Genomic DNA, 15,556 nt, shown 5'->3' on the forward strand with positions numbered 1-15,556 from the left:
TTTTTTGTAGCCTTTTTTAAGAAAAAGATTACAAAACTGAAATACAAAATTCAGATACAGAAGTAAATACTCATTCAGAGTGAAGTAAATAAATCATGATAAATGGTGAATATTAAAAGCTAACAAATACCGAAATTACCATAAAATCCAAAATAATGACATAATGTTTTATTAAGCAACTATTTACAGATATATTAAAATTGACTGATCTTTTGGCTGCATAATTCATATTTCTTCAAATTGGTAGGCAGGAAGCTAGCCATCAGCAAAAAGAAGGCAGCCCCTTTAGCTAAACATCCAAAAGCCACTTAATCCCCCTAAGCTATTTACCAACCCCAACCCAAACAAATCCCCATCAATACTCCAAACTGGCCAGGGGACTGGAAAATCCCCTACTGGATGATTGGAGGGACTTTTCCCAGTCTGGCACATGTATGCATCTTATGCCATCATTTGCTGGCCTTTGGGCTCATTAAATGTTCATAAATTTCTATGAATACATGCATATAATTATAATAGACTGAACTATGTGAAGGACTTGCACAGCACAGCTCCCAGTTTTATAACCTGCAGCTGTCGACTGCCAATCAACAATTTCCTGGATTATACAAAAACCCTTGCCTTAAAAACTCTACACTCTGGCCCTCAGGGGCCAATGTTTTCCTTGCCTGGCCAACTTCTCTCTTGAGGTGGTCTCTCTCTCTATCCTCAATAAACTCTATTGCGTTGGGTAAGACCTCGGAAGATTTTTGTGAAATTACCAAAAACCAAGGTCCATAGGAGGTGTTCAGACTCTTCCCCTAACAAAATAATGTGAAGTAGAATCCACTATAAATAAAACATACTTTAATTTTTGCTTTAGTATTATTGATTATTTGATCACGTAGAAATCTGTATCTTCTAACTAGTTACTGGTAATATGTTGCTAAGATGTAAGTGATATCTTGGCATGCTTAAATCTTCCATTCATGTATAGACACACTTGCTGATTAAAGGATTGCTAAAAATTTGTGCCCTACAATTACAAGATTTTGACCTATTTTCCATGGCTTTCAGATGGAAAAGTAAAATATAAAATTGTATAATATCTTAAAGAGACGGGAATGCCAGACCACCTGACCTGCCTCCTGAGAAATCTGTATGCAGGCCAAGAAGCAATAGTTAGAACTGGATATGGAACAACAGACTGGTCCCATTTCAGGAAAAGAGTACGTCAAGGCTGTATATCGTCACCTTGATAATTTAACATTTATACAGAGTATATCATGCAAAATGCCAGGCTGGATGAAGCACAAGCCGTAATCAAGATTGATGGGAAAAATATCAATAACCTCAGATGTGCAGATGACACCAGCCTTATGGCAGAAAGCAAAGAAGAACTAAATATCCTCTTGATGAAAGTCAAAGGGAGAGTGAAAAAGTTGGTTTAAAACTCAATATTCAGAAAACTAAGATCATGGCATCTGGTCCCATCACTTCATAGCAAATAGATGGGAAAACAATGGAAACAGTGACAGACTTTATTTTGGGGGCTCCAAAATCACTTCAGATGGTGACTGCAGCCATGAAATTAAAAGAAGTTTGCTCCTTGGAAGAAAAGCTGTGACCAACCTAGACAGCATATTAAAAAGCAGAGCCATTACTCTACCAACAAAGGTCTGTCTAGTCAAAGCTATGGTTTTTCAAGTAGTCATGTATGGATGTGAGAGTTGGACTATAAAGAAAGCTGAGTGACAAAGAATTGATGGTTTTCAACTGTTGTGTTGGAGAAGGGTCTTGAGAGTCCCTTGGACAGCAAGGAGATCCAACCAGACCATCCTAAAGGAAATCAGTCTTGAATATTCATTTGAAGGACCAATACTGAAGCTGAAACTTCAATACTCTGGCTGCTTGATGCGAAGAACTGACTCCTTGGAAAAGATCCTGATGCTGGGAAAGACTGAAAGCAGGAGGAGATGAGGATGACTGAGGGTGAGATGGTTGGATGGCATCACCAATTCGATGGACATGAGTTTGAGCAAGCTCTGGGAGTTGGTGATGGACAGGGAAGCTTGGTGTGCTGCAGTCCATGGGGTCACAAAGAGTCAGACACAACTGAGCAGATTGAACTGAACTGAACTGGTAATTATAAAAATTGCATAACTAACAGCATTTGAAATAAAACTTCTTTTGTAGTGGCACCTATGAGAATAAAATTCTATGCTTATTATTTTATATAACTAGTGACTGGAAGAGTTTCCTACAGTTTAGTTACTGATTTAGGACTTTAAAATCTTATTTCTTCACTTCTCTGATGCTTTGTGTATGTTTAAACTTTGGGGGAGGTTGGTTTGTCATGTTCATGACAGGTTAATCAGCACTGGGTGGTCAGAAATATTCAGGTTAGAACAGCTAACAATCACTTAAATATACTTATAACTTACTGTGAGCTACATATTCATGATCTTGGAGAGACTTCAGTGAGCAGTCCTGAAAAGAGATCTTAGTTCCCTGCCCCGGAACTGAACCTGGGTAGCCTGGATGAAAACCAGGAATCCTAGCCACAAACCACCAAGGGCTAGAGGCTAGAAGCAAAGTAGGCCTGGCTCTTTCCCCCATTTGAAAACAAGAATATTTCAAGAAGGCGAAGACTGAAAACCAGTACATAGTTTATCGAGAGAAACACAGCACAGGGTATGTAGGAGCACACAAAAGCAGTTTATTTATTTAAGACAGAAGCAAGGCAGAGATACACACCAGAGAGGACTATGGGCATCTAAATAAGGAACTCAGCAAAGAGGTAATTTTGTCACTTATATAGGACAGTCCTTCCAGGTCTCTGTTTACCTTTGGCCAAATATCTTGCTCCTTTTTTCACACGTGATTGGTCCTAACACCCTCCCCAAGATGTGTGTGCAACTTTTTGCTAAAGCAGATCCCATTGCAGAGGCTGGTGGATTCATGCACGCACTTTTTATGTGGTGGTGCCCTCTCCCTTTTTGATCCCCAAGGAGCCTTCCTTCGCATGTACAGACACAGAAGTTTTCCTTAACTTCAGGAGTGGTCACCTTATCTCTTTACTTCAGCAGAGCTCAGTTTCTGCCACTAGCTTTGTCCGTGGAGCATGGATGGGAACAAAGCTTCAAATGTACTCCAGTTGACAACACTGTCCAGCCCAGGGGCCCATCTATCTCCTACTTCACTTATATCCAACAAGTCCCAAACTAAATAAAAAATAATAGTCTAAATACAACTTTGTCTTTATTGAATCCCCCAAAGCAGCATGACTGAGAGACCACAGGGTAGAATGGAAACCACATGGAAAGGGACATGGTAGACAGTGTTACATTAACAGATGTTATTTAAAAAAAAAAAAAAAAAAAGACCATGTAAGCACATAACAAGGCCCATTCAAAGTCCTTAGAGACACGTAGAACAGCTGCAGGGATCGCTTCCACCTGCTGGTTCCATGAGTAAATCCACTCTCCTTTGCTTTTCCACCCATGAGCTCAAGCTTCTCATGATATACATAGACATCACAGCACTTAGATATAAGACCCATGGGAAACACTCAGGCTTCTTTTCTTCCTCCATATTCCTTTCTCTCTCCTTCCCTTTCCCACTCCCTATCCCTTTTCTACTCCCTCTCCTTCTCTGAAGAGATGTAGAGAGAGATGGAGGAATTAAAAAAAAAAAAAAAAGCAACATTTTTAATGAAGAACAGTCTCTATCTTTTCATCTTATTCCCTAAACTACACCAATTTATTACATGAGGAAGAAAGGAATCATTTGTAGATGATCTGGCTATCTAATCAAAAGAAATTGCATATGGTGTCTACACAATATTCTATTTCATAAAAAAAGAGGAGCTCCTGGATGTGACACTGTGAGTGAATTTTTTGAGACCAGATAAGAACAGATGAAAAATGCTCAGTGACATATGTGAAAAGTTCATAATAATTTAATTCTAGTACCAGGTTTTAGAAATGATTCAGGATAAAATTAAAAAGCTCTAATCCAACATTGGAATAAGAATAACTTTGAATGGAGGCATTTTTTCCCCAAATAAATATGACTATGATAAACAGACTGCTTAAGATCTTTCTATGAGCTATTGTTTAAAAAAAAGTAAAGTTGGATGATTCATTTCTTATTGTACCAAGAATAGAGGAGAACAGGAATGCATTCTTCTGTCTAAATTTTCACAAAGTTAAAAAAAAGTTAGAAAAGTTAAATTTGTACTTTTCAAAGAATCAGCCTGCCAAGTCCATTGATTAGTAGGGTGACATATCTACCTTCTACCCTACAAAACAAATAAGGAATACTCTCCAACTATTGCAGCAACTCAGTTCCAATCTCCTTTGTTTTACATAAACCAAGGAGGTGACGGTTCTACTTACAAGTGTAGGTATATCTGGAACATACGTGTGTGCAACAATTGATACACATACTACTCTCCTTACATGATGATATAAGCATACTGGCAATAGAAAATGTCTATATTGATGAAAAGATCCGTATATATGAAAGCTTCATTAATTTATCTTCAAATAAGTCAAAGACTCAACCAAAAAAAAAATGCCTCTTTTGAACTGAAAAGGGCAGAAATGGCATATCATTCAAGAAATCATAATGTTTCTTGGTTTTCAAAAGTACAGCAGGAAATGAAATATATGTTATCACTATGCCACACAATTTAATAGATTTAATCAAATATAAACCATTATAGTTGTCACAGTTATTTGATTTTTATCTGTTTATCAAATGAAAGTCTGATAGAATAGATAATACCATTTGTCAAGTAAATGGCAGAGCCAAGGTTCAGGATTAGATATCAGCTGTTTAACCTACATGCAACTACATAATGATCACCTTCAAACATGTATATATTTTCCTGGAATTTGTAGACACTTCTCCCTGCATAGACCTTATATTTACATGAGTCTGCCCTTCCCTTTGGAGGAATAAATGTGTGGCAAAATTGATCAGCACCAGGCTTACATTGTGATTTGTTTTGGCCAATTAAATGTTGACAATGTAAGAGGCTCTTCTCACGTGACCCTAAGAGTTAAGAATCTGCCTACCAATGCAAGAGACATAGAGATACTAGTTGGATCCATGGGCCAGGAAGATCTCTAGGAGTAGGAAATGACAACCTTCTCCGGTACGTTGGTACTGGGAAATTCCATGGACAGAGGAATCCATCAGGTAATAGTCCATGAGGCTGCAGAGAGTCAGACACTGGTGAGTGATGAAGCGTGCGCGTGTCTGCACGCACACACACACACATACACACAATGTAACGTGTACCAATGCCCAGCAGAAGTTTTGGGAATCAGATTTATATCCTCTGGGTATTTCCTTTCTCCCTGCTAGAAGATTGACTGTATTCCAGATAAGACCACTCTGCAGTCTTCATCTTAGAGTAAGACTGACTTGGAGCAGAACAAGGGCAGACCCAGGGAGAGATAATTAATAGAAAACAATGAACGTCCATAAGCCAATATAGATTGTGTGTGTGTGTGTGTGTGTTTGTATTGTTTGTTGATACACCAACACTTGATATAAACGTATGTGATTTTTTAAGTGTTAGAGTACATTATTATGATTTTAGGAATAATTCAAGTAGAAAAGGAATGATAAGATGATAACACATTCCTTAGATATCATGGTATTTAAAGCTCACACTTCTCTTTGATTTAACTGTGCAACTACCTTATAAATTGTCTTAAAATGTGGGCATTTTCACCATAATAAATCTTGCATGCTTTTCAAAGAAAGAAACTCAAATAATCACTGTTTCATCGCCTAAGATGCCCTTGCCATATGGTAAGTGCGAATGTTCCCAAAGCAGCAAATGTTCTGTCAGGGAGTCTCACTGATGTTTTGATTGGATTGCTCTATTATCTGAACACGTCTGCCAAAAGAAAGCACCTGCACAATAAAGAGTGTACAGAAGCTGCCAGGCTGCGACAGCGGAAGGAAAGCAAGTGCATGCTGACAACTTACCTGTCATCGTCAGATCTACTGAGTGGTTATGACAGATGCCCCTGCTCCTCCATGTCTCGTGATAACTTCTGTATGCCAGGGAAAACCTTACGTCTTGGGAATCCAAAAGAAAATTGGACTCCAGATAAAGAACAAAAAGCATTCAGGGTTTCTGCTTCAAAGTCTCTTCTTAGGAGATGTGACAACATCACAGGCGAAAAAGAGCTATGTATGTTCTTTCTTTCACTGTTTCTCATTGAGCTTCCAAGATTTCCCAAAGGCATTGCAAGATTTTAATGTAATTTATTCTAAGAAAATATGCTGTTTTATGTTTTTATAAATGCAACAGAAAATATGAAGTTGAATCTGGAGACAAGCATTCCTCAATATATACTTGGTCAGTATTATTTGATTTTTTCATGTAAAGTTTTTGAACAGATTTTTTGTCAGTAAGATCCTCTGGAGAAGGCAATGGTTCCCCACTCTAGTATTCTTGCGTAGAGAATCCTAGGGACAGAGGAGCCTGGTGGGTTACAGTCCAGGAGGTCGCAGAGTCTCACACCACTAAGGGACTTACATTAAAGAAAGTACACATATTTTGACGAATCATGAGAAAGATGATTGCTAATATTCTGTCATTTTATTCGTATTATTTTCCCAGTTTTTTCCTGATCAAAACTGAAAGTAGGCGCCCTTGAGATTTTAAGCAACCCTCACATTCCTTTTTATTAATAAATTCACTCCAGGTAGTTAATTTTTTAACTTAAGTTTGTTCTCTGTCTCTATGCAGCAGAAGCTGGAGAACAGATGGAAGGTGTACTTTTTCATGAAAAATTCAAGTCGTTTTACTATTTAATATATAAATACAATAAGAAATTCAAATTCTACCATAACATCAACTAAAACTTTGTTCAATGCCAGAAAAAGCTGGTTGGCTTAGCAACATCTCAATAGCAGCTTTATTATTTACTGCCTTTGCCTATTCTTGGAATTATACCAAAGATAATGTTTTTTTTTTTTTAATTTTATACACTTGATGTTGATTTAAGTGTATAGCCCACAAATTATAAAAATAATTCCACAGATAGCCCAATACGCTTTACAAGGTAACTATAAAATAACAGGAGAAAGATAGTCCCTCTGACTCGCTAATTCAATTATATCATAAAAACTCATTGTGTACTTCAAAAATAAATTAGCTCAAGATGTTACTCAACACCCCATCTGCTGTAGTGCCTTAAATGCATTCCATGGAACCTGGATAACTTTAAGTGATATTCTATCAAAAGCCAAGGGCTGTTTTTTAATGTTCGACTTTGTTTCAGAAACGACCTCATAAACTCTTTGATGATTTTCTTTTCTTTTCCTTCTCTCTTTTTCTTCCTGTATGAAGGAAAAATGCACTGCAAAATGTTCTTACCTGCTGTCTTTTATGTAAATTACTTTTGATTGCAGTTTAAAACTTTTAAAGCAGAAAGAAGCTCACACCACATTTTCACAATGCAAGAAGACATTTTTAGAAGGGAAAGTGAAAGTCCCTAAAATTGATACTCTCTTTTATTTTCTTATATTTTCTATTATTCAATAATTCATGTAAAATAAGTGCTGTTCAAAAATTTGAATATATTGTTCAAATGCTATCTTTTAAATAAACAATAGGAGATAAATTATAAGAACTTTCTTACCTGATAGTATTTGTTAAATGAAGTCAGTTCTATTCCTAGAAGAATATGTAAAATAGGATGTAGAGTTGTATGTAATATGTAAAGTAGTACGTAAAGTATTATGAAACTAACCCTCCAGTTTCTCAGTTAAAATCATTACTTGAATGTCCTTGTGGCTGCTAAACTAAAATATGGTTTTCTCTTTATGACAAGCATGGGGCATGGGTATAGTACAAGCACAACCTAAATTAATGAAGAAAAATGGGAAGGAAAGAGGGTAAGAGGAAGAAAGAAAGGAAAGAAGGACGGTCACAAGAAGAAGGTCACAGGGATGAAAGTTAATGTATAAAAAATCAGTTATACTAGTAACAATTGGAAATAAATTTTTACAATTCTGTTTAAAAAAATGCCAAAACATAAAATACTTAGAAATAAATGTGACAAGAGACAATAAAGTTCTCTCTTCAGATAAAACTGCATAACTGTGATGAATGAAATTTACAAAGACATAAATAGATGAAGAGATACATAATGTTGTTGAATCAAAGGATTCAATTCTATTAAGACACAAATTATCAAAAATTGTTTAAAAAATTGTTTAAAATTTCTAAGAAGAATTGTTAAACAAAATCTCAACCAAAATTCCCAGTCTTTCTTTTTTCCTTGAAAATTGAATAGAATACCTGAAATGATTTTAAAAACCAAGAATAAATTGGAGGACTAATAGTACTTGATTTCAATACTTATTATGAAACTACACAAATCAAGCTAGTGTTTTACTGGTGAAAGAATGGACATACAATCAGTGGAAGAAAATAAAGTTCAGAAATAGACCCCCAACTATATGATGCATTGATTTTTTTTTTTTTTAGCATAGGAGCAAGACACTATGATCGTTTCATTTCATTTCAAAAAAAAGCCATTTCAACATATTATGGTAACAATTTTGATATACTTATGGAACAAAAATAAGCATCAGTCCTTACCTCACACCATACCCCCAAATTAATTCATACAGGATTATAGACCTAAACTTTAAGTATTAAATACATAAAACTCATAGAAGGTAAATACATGAGAGAAAATCTTTGGAACTGTACTATGAGAAGTGAGAAAATAATAGTGTCTGTGCAAATACATAAATTAAGCACAATGCCCTTAGCCTGCTGATATGACTGGAATTTAACAGGGACCCTATTCTAATAACAATCCCCCCTCAAATGGATTCACTGACTTATGTATTTACTTTTTGAGATTCCTGAGTTCCTTTCTTTTTTCTGCAACACAATCTCAATGATGTCAACTCAATGTCATGACAAATTGTTCTAGGATATTAATAGTTAAATTATGTAAAATCTGTGAATCTTGGCCTTCCTTAGTAGAATGTCTCTTCTTACAAATGGATTGAAAGGTGCAATGCTTCCTGAAAGTACATATGTAAGTTGGTAGATTGAGGTCAGGAGGAGAAGAGAGTGACAGAGGATGAAATGGTTGGATGGCATCATCGACTCAATGGATATGTGTTTGCGCAAACTCCAGGAAACAGTGAAGTGTCATAGGGAAGCCTGGTGTGCTGCAGTCCATGGGGTCACAAAGAGTCAGACATAATTTAGTGACTAAACAACAACAAAGCTGGTAGAACAGAATCAGAGGGAAACAATTTTATACATAGGATTCGGAAAACAGATGTTTTGCAAAAATTAGTCTCACTTTGCCTGACGGTTAATACTACATCAAATTTTTGAAGGACAGAAGAAGCGATTTAAATTCCTTAGCTTAAATGATTACAGATAATAGAATAAAACCACTAAAAGGCTTGTGGTACCTGGATTCACACTGCTGATAAGTAGAACATTCAACTCATACCTAAGCTAAATCACTCACGTTTAAGCTAAAGAGGGTGACCTGCTATCTAAGGAAACTTTAGTGAGGCTCCACGGCTTGTCTTCTTTGTCAAGCATGGGAAATCTTAAAGCATTGATCCCAAGCACTTTTCTGACCCTCCTTTCAATCATTTGAATCATTGTGGTATGTCGCTGTCATTGAACGTCTACTGCACAAAGCCTTAGAAGCTTCAGGATCCACTCTGACAGACGAGACAGCAAATGATATGATAATAAGAATAGAGTGAAATCATGCTTATTAGCACTGAAACTGAAAAACAGTCACCTTCAAGTAAGATGTCAACTTAAAGGAGAGTCAACAATAGTTATGAAAATCCATCCCTGATGCTAGAGGAAAAATAGAGCTGATGAGAAAAAATGATTTTATTTCTCATTTCAAGAATGGAAATTACTAATTATTCATTACATGTGCGTGTATGCTAAATCACTTCAGTTTGTCTGACTCTTTGTGACCCTATGGACTGTAGCCTGTCAGGCTTCTCTGTCCATGGGGATTCTCCAGGCAAGAATAGTGGAGTGGGTTGTCTTGCTTCCTCCTGGGGATCTTCCAACCCAGGGATAGGACCTGTGTCTCTTATTATCTCCAGCACTGTCAGTCAGGCAGGTTCTTTACCCCTAGCGCCACCTGGTAAGCCCATTCATTACATGTGATAGTCGCTCAGTTGCATCTGACTCTTTGTGACCCCATGGACTACACAGGCTGTGGAATTCTCCAGGCCAGAATACTAGAGTGGGTAGCCATTCCCTTATCCAGGGGATTTTTCCCAACCCAGGGATTGAACCCAGGTCTCCTACATTGCAGGCAGATTGTTTACCAACGGAGTCACCAGGGAAGCCCAAGAATACTAGAATGGGTAGCATTTCCTTTCTCCAGGGAGTCTACTCAACCCAGGATTGAACCAGGATCTCCTGCACTACAGGCAGATTCTTTACCAGCTGAGCTACCAGGGAAGCATCCCAATTCATTACATGTGCTAACAACTAAAGACCAGATCATATAATAAATCCATCAAAATTTCTCCACACACCCCTCTGAAAACTTGCTAATAATTGACAGATACATGCTCCAGAAAACCAGCTCATCAGCAAAAGCCTCGCTCCAGAAAACATCCTGCTTTTGTTAAGGTCACCCAGTCAAAAATCTGCTTCAGCAGGGCTATTTATCTCTGAACTCAGAATTTCTAAAAGTGATATAAGGATTAGAGTTTTGTTTTGTTCAAACAGACTGCTTATAAACATGGGTCCTTCTTCCAGATCCTGACTGACAGTCTTTACCTGTGTTAAGTACATATGAAGTCTTCCATTCCCCTCTGTTATTTTCCAAGGAATAGATTTTCTATAACCTGTAATCAGCATACTTTAGAGGACAAAGTAATTGTAAATGCCAAATGCAATTACAAACTGGAAATCCTGGTTAATGTTCTTTCTTGTTCCATAATATGTTAATTTCAGATAATTATTAAAATATAAATATATGCATTCAAAAATCACATTGAAAACATAAACTCTAGATTATATATCTCTAGGATTCTGCAGACTTTAGTTTGACATCAACACTGTGTGCAAATCTAAACAATTGTGTTTTTATAGCTAGAAAAATACATCCCCATCCTCAGTTGATCATCTGAAATCTGAGCCTATGCAGAGTGGCTGAACACTAGTCGGGGCTGAGATACTGTATTATGTGAGTCAACCAGGATCAGGAACTCTGCTTTGCTCAGAGAGACTAAGAAAACCTGAAGGACCCTATGTGTTACAAATAGAAGTTTAATGCAAGTGTATACTGTTTTGTCTATCCCTTCATTCAATATATATTCACCTAAACCTTATCTTACAGCAGGAGTCTGTAAGAGGTGTTTGACATAGATTGCATTGCCCTTTAGCACACTTGATTTAGGGATGGTTTTCACAAAAGTGTGTTATCAAAGGCTGGATGATCAAAAGTTACTCGAAATGCGACTGAACAGATCTCCAGAACTGAGCTGAGGGCCACTGCATAAATGGTACTTGTTGTAATTATGATTTCTTCTGAAAAACTTTGCATGGGCATTCACTGAATATTTTAAAGTCTACTTAAGTGCTGCCACATTTATAACATTATAAACAACATAGATGCAAGTATCCCCAAATGAAAGTTCAATTTACTAGGAAATGCAGACATTAAAAATGTAATTGCACTGAAATGAGGAGATGCTATGTAAATGGAATCACAGGGTCCTCTGAGAGTATACAGAAGGAGGACCTTGCACCTCAAAGAAGTGATTCTCAAAACAGTGAAATCCAGGTGAAACAGGTAAGGAGAGAAGCAGTTCTTGAAAGGGATGTGACAAAATGTGTTTCACGTAGAATTAGTCCAAATAGAAAGTTCCATTGTCCCTCTTGAAACCTGAATTTCTATTCAACTGACAGAAGTATGAAACTGGACAATAAAATCACCATTTTGGAAACTAGCTTTTATCCCTCCTACTGTGTATCTTTGACAACAACACTGTGATTGTTGTTATTCAGTTGCTAAGTCATGTTTGACTTGACCCAGGGACTTGCAGCACACCAGTCTCTTCTGTCCTTCACTGTCTCCCAGAGTTTGCCCAAATTCATGTCCATTGAGTTGGTGATGATATCTAACTACCTTATCCTCTGCCACCCTCTTCTGCTTTTGCCTCAAATATTTCCCAACACCGGGATCTTTTCCAATAAGTCGGTTCTTCGCATCAGGTGGCCAAAGTATTGGTGCTTCAGCTTCAGCATCAGTCCGTCCAATGAATATTCAGGATTAATCTCCTTTAGGATTGACTGGTTTGATCTCCTTGGTATCCAAGGGTCTCTCAAGAATCTTCTCCAGCACCATGATTTGAAAGTATCAGTTATTTGGTGCTCAGCCTCTTTTATGGTCTAAATCTCACATCTGTACACAATTGCTGGAAAAGTCATAGTTTGACTATCTGGATCTTTGTGGGCAAAATGATGTCTCTGCTTTTAAATATGCTCTCTAGGTTTGTCATAGCTTTCCTTCCAAGGAGCATGTGTCTTTTTTAAATTAATTTATTTTTTATTGAAGGAGCAACTGTATTTTAATTTCATGTCTGCAATCACCATCCACAGTGATTGTGGAGCCCAAGAAAATATTAATAAATTCTGTCACTGCTTACAATTTTTCCTCTTCTACTTACCATGAAGTGATGAGACCAGATGCCATGATATTAGTTTTTGTTTTTTTTTTTTAACTGATTATCAAGCCAGCTTTTCCAATCTCCTCTTTGGCCCTCATCCATGGGTTCTTTAGTTCCTCTTCACTTTCTACCATTAGAGTGTTATTATCTGCATATTGGAGGTTATTAATACTTCTCCAGGAAATCTTAATTCCAGCTTGTAATTTACCCAGCCTGGCATGTTGCATGATGAACTCTGCACATAAGTGAAATAAACAGGATTATAGTATATATCCTTGTAGTACTTCTTTCCCAATTTTGAACTTCTCAGTTGTTACATGTCTGGTTTAACTGTTGCTTCTTGACCTGAATACAGATTTTCAGGATACAAGTAAGGTGGTCTGGTATTTCCATCTTTTAAGAATTTTCCACAGCTTGTTATGATCCACACACAGTCTTTCTTGTGGTCAGTGAAGCAGAAGTAGATGTTTTTCTTGGATTCCCTTGCTTCCTCTCCAATCCAAAGAATGCTGGCAATTTGATCTCTGGTTCCTCTGTCTGACAAATTGCATCTTGCATTTTTGTTTCCTAAAATAATTTGTATGTTTTGTCATTCTCTGACTCTTTTTCCATTACTACTACAATCCACATAAAAATCTGTGGTAACAATAACCCTGTGTACAAGACAGCAAAAGAGACACTGATGTATAGATCAGTCTTATGGACTCTGTGGGAGAGGGAGAGGGTGGGGAGATTTGGGAGAATGGCATTGAAACATGTATAATATCATGTATGAAATGAGTCACCAGTCCAGGTTCGATGCACGATACTGGATGCTTGGGGCTGGTGCACTGGGACGACCCAGAGGGAGGGTATGGGGAGGGAGGAGGGAGGAGGGTTCAGGATGGGGAACACAGGTATACCTGTGGCAGATTCATTTGGATATTTGGCAAAACTAATACAATATTGTAAAGTTTAAAAATAAAATAAAAAAAGAAAGAAAAGGACAAAAAAATCTGTGTCATTGTTTGTCCTTGTATTTGAAAACTATCAACAGTATACTTGAGGTATGGCATCTACATCATTGAGTTTGGCACTACATCACATTCTTTTTGTGCCTTAATATCTAGCACAGTGCCTGGCACATGTAGGTGCTTAATAAATGTTTGGCAAATAAATATAGGACTCTTGACTTTATTGGTCAAGGCCAGTGATGAGAAATGATAGAATTAAGGACCAAAGCTTTTGTGAGAAGAGGCATAGCCTTCATGTTGTTGTTGTTCAGTTGCCAAGCCGTGTCTGACTCTTTGCGACCCGTGAACTGCAGCGTGCCAGGATTCCCTGTCCCTTGTTATCTCCCAAAGGCAATAAAAATATCCTCTGGTATCATATTCCAAAAATTTTACATTCACAAATAAAGTAGGTGAATCTCCAGGTAAGGTGTTGGGAAAGTAAGAATGCATTAAGGGAACAAACTCTTGTGATTTCTCAGATCCAGAGATTATATGCTATTTTAACCCCAGATTCCCCAGACAGTGGACCATGAGATGAGTAGCTAACAATAATCCTACATTAGTAAAGAATAATTCCAGCAAGGTAGAAATAAAACAAACTGAATTATAGAGAGAATACAAGGTGATGTGTTAGTACACTGGCCACTGCTTCTTGTTGAATCTGGAAGAGACACAGTTGGCACTTTTACCTGCTTAGCCATCAGGATGCCATAAACCAGACTGTGTGGAGAGATGATGCCCCTACATAGGGAGGGGAAAAAGAACAGGGCAGCAGAGGACGAGATGGTTGGATGACATCACCAACTCAAGGGGCATGAACTTGAGCCAACTCCAGGAGATAGTGGAGAACAGGGAAGCCTGGTGTGCTGCAGTCCATGGGGTTGCAAAGAGTCAAACATGACTTACTGACTGAACAACAATAAGAGAGGAAAAAAGAGATTGTTCATTTCCCTGTTCTATCTGACTTCCAATGCCACATTATTCATATTATCTTATGAGAGAATTAAAGTACTATTCTAGTTTTGCATTAGCTAGTGCATTTGGCAGTAGCAGGAAGCCAGACTGTATGTCTTGCTAAATAGCCTTTCAATTACATCGAGAAGGTGCTAGAGGATTTGAGGATTTGGGTCTTTTATGAGGAGGCAGCAGTACCTTAAACAGAGAAAGGGACTGATGGTTAAGAAGACAATGATACTGAAAGAATCTGAGGAACTCTGTGAAAGGTGTTTGATAGATCTGCCAAGCAAAATTTCTAGCAGAGAAATAACAACTTCACATTCCAGTATTTAAAAGCCAATTTGTCTGACATATATAATTTAATAGAAAAATTATTTTTTCATGGGACTAGAGAATGAGCAATAATTTCCATGTGGCCAGTCAGCAATTTCTTCATTTTCTAACCTCTAACCTTCAACAAGAAGAAAACAATGACAATATGTATCTGAATGAATGGTTCCCCAGCATATAATTTTGTCTTCTGAAATGTAAATTATCTCAATATAGGGGAAGCATTAGAAGTGGAATTCTAGGTATATTCATATTTTACCTTTCTATACATTGTTTCTTATGAATATATCTCTATTTGCAGGTACTGATAACAGCCTATAGCTTATTTCTATTTTTAATTGTGACATACTGATGTAGATTTGTGTTTATTATATTGTCTAGCAGAAATTAATTAGTTTATTACATATTCACTTTATTAATGAACTTACTTTTGTAAAATATGAAGTTGCTTAAAGTGATAATTTTTGTAAATTTTTAAAAAAATTAAATTCAATTAAGTAAATTAAATTTTAAAATTAAAATTTTTAACTTAAATAAAATTTAATATTTTTGTTAAAGAAATAATCTTTGTT

The sequence above is a fragment of the Bos javanicus genome, chromosome 20 (assembly GCF_032452875.1).
Source record: "Bos javanicus breed banteng chromosome 20, ARS-OSU_banteng_1.0, whole genome shotgun sequence".
In the NCBI taxonomy this organism is placed as follows: Eukaryota; Metazoa; Chordata; class Mammalia; order Artiodactyla; family Bovidae; genus Bos; species Bos javanicus.